This window comes from Solanum tuberosum, unplaced genomic scaffold (assembly GCF_000226075.1).
Source record: "Solanum tuberosum cultivar DM 1-3 516 R44 unplaced genomic scaffold, SolTub_3.0 scf00365, whole genome shotgun sequence".
In the NCBI taxonomy this organism is placed as follows: domain Eukaryota; kingdom Viridiplantae; phylum Streptophyta; class Magnoliopsida; order Solanales; family Solanaceae; genus Solanum; species Solanum tuberosum.
The window spans coordinates 311,975-314,528 of NW_006239290.1; the positions used below are offsets into that span (position 1 = coordinate 311,975).

At 27.8% G+C, this 2,554-nt stretch overlaps 1 protein-coding gene across 2 annotated transcripts in view; it reads right to left on the reverse strand.

Moving 5' to 3' along the window:
- LOC102604477 (uncharacterized) overlaps positions 1-545 on the reverse strand; it is a 6,991-nt gene extending 6,446 nt beyond the window's left edge. Inside the window, exon 1 of one of the 2 annotated variants that reach the window (XM_006361627.2) lies at positions 505-545. The gene's annotated coding sequence lies outside the window, so the exon portion shown is untranslated. The remainder of the gene's footprint in view (positions 1-504) is intronic. The other variant, XM_015315425.1, reaches the window with a different exon arrangement.
- Positions 546-2,554: the final 2,009 nt, after the last annotated feature.

Below are 2,554 nucleotides of genomic sequence, written 5' to 3' on the forward strand. Positions count from 1 at the left end.
CCTCCCCCTCCCCCATTCACAAAAATTATACAGCTAAATACAATTGTACTTCCCATTTCAGCTGCCAGAAACAAAAATTTACTTCTTAGCTTGAAAAATCTAATTGAACATTTTGAATATATAAAAAATAAAAAAAATCAGAAATCCTACAACAATTTCAATCAAAACACAAAAACCCAGTTAAACCCATAACTCTCTGTGTGTGACATAGACAGAATTTTCACTAAAAGTAAACATAAAGAAGTCAAAATCATTCTAACATCTACTATATATATACATAAAATAAAATAAAAACAATTAACCATAGTAATTTTCATCGAAGGAACCACTCGATCCTACCTAACTCCGCCCCTGTATTCCCAAACATTTAAAAGCAAATAACATGCATACATCAATGTACCACACCAAGTGCATGCAAAAATCACCAAAAAAAACATAAAAATAATTTTAAAAAACAATTAAAAAAAAGAAGAAAAAAAAGGGAAAATAGAGAATGATAAGTACCTTTTTTTGGCTATGAAGACACCCAAGAGAAAAGAGAGGAACAGAAAGAAAGATGTGAAGAGTCTGAGTGGGTATTTATAGATAAACTTCTTTAAAGGGTACCCACAAGAGAATTAAAATATCAATTTGTTGACTTTTTGCATAATTTTGTTCAGCTGAATCTAGTACTCCCTCCGTCCCATTTTATATGATGTACTTTGATTTGGCACAAACTTTAAGAAAAATGGAAAGACTTTTAAAACTTGTGGTCCAAAATGAATGATAGAAATTTGTGTGGTTGTAAATCATTTACATTAAGGGTAAAAAAGACATTTTATAGGCAAATTGTTACTTAAAAATAGAAATGTGTCATTCTTTTTGGGACTGACTAAAAAGGAAAGTAAGTCATATAAATTGGGACAGAGGGAGTAACTTTTATTTAGATTTCGTATAAATATTAAAAATCTACTAGTAATATTTATAAATATCTATCTGTATACTCAATTAATATAATAGTATTTTATCCACTTCAATTTGTTTGATTAGCTTTCCTTTTTAATTCATTTCAAAAATATATTTTTTATTTTTTATTTTTGGCAACTCATTAATTCTAAATGTTATCTATTTTTTTAGAACATGTTTGAATTGACTTTTAACTTATTTTTATGATTTTGGCTTAAAAAATAGAGCAACTTTCACATATAGCAAATATAAAAATCATATTTGTATGTTATAGTTATAGTTTGCATAATTGCGCTCCATAGCAAACATAAATATGTATATTTCGCTATACATATACAAAGAAAACAGTTGTATAATTCGCTATACATATACAAAAGAAAGAAATGTATAATTTCTTTCGGTATACATATACAAAAAATCAATTGTATAATCCGTGTTTGTATAAAGAGAGAAAGACAAAAGAAAACTGGACAGGGAAGATTGTATTGTATAATCATAAGTGTATAGGATGAAAATATATGTATTTGTATTTGTATATACAATTTTCTCTCGCTTTATACAAACACAAACGCAATGTATACATTTGTGTTTGTATAAAGTGAGAGTGGCGAGCGAGATCTGGGAGAGGGGAGAGAGGGGAACGAAAATATATGTATATATACAATTTTCTCTCGCTTTATACAAACACAAATGCATTTTATACATTTGTGTTTGTATAAAAGCGAGCGAGACTGCCACTAAAACGAGAGTGGCGAGCGAGATTCCACCGGGGAGAGAGGTGAAAATAGCAATAGTTTGCTATAGAGTACAATTAAATCAAACTATGTTTATAACATTTAATTTGAATTAATAGTTTGCTATTATATACAATTTTCCCTAAAAAATACTTCCTTCGTTCCTATTTACTTGTCAAATTTTGACTTGGTACACCTATTAAGAAAATAATTTTGTATAGTAAATTTACCATTTTACCCCTATTAGTTGATACAATCTTAAACATATTTACTCACTATATTTTTTAAAGGCATTAACTCAATGTTAATAAATCGAGTGTATAATAGGAAAAAAAAAATGTCCTTCCTTGATTTGTCAAAAATGACAAGTAAAAATAAAAATTAAATTAGAAAATATTTGAGAAGTAACTAAGGACGGAGGGATTAAGTGTTTATATATATATTTGGTGTTATTCAAATAGATACAAATTACTTAAAATTATCTTAAATAAATTAATTCAAACAGACTATTAATCAAAAGTATTGGGTGAATGGAGTTGTTTTTAAACTTTAATATCTTAAACGAAATTTTTCTGTATAAATTTGAAATAATTGAACTCTAAAATGAGTATCGAATACCGAATGTTGTGGTGTTTGGTAGCATCATGTTTTTCTCACCTGTCAACAGTTTGGTTTTCTCAGATTTATTCTATCATTTTCTGTATGACGTGGTTTTTTTGTCTTTGTAATAGGATAAAGCTATGTGTTTTGTGAATTGACTAAAAACACCCTGCACCAACTATATTGACAAGGGTGTTTTTGTCTTTTCCTTTTTGTTGTGATTTGGACTTTTTTGGAATTAAAAGTAAAATAGAATCTAATTGAATCTATGGTGG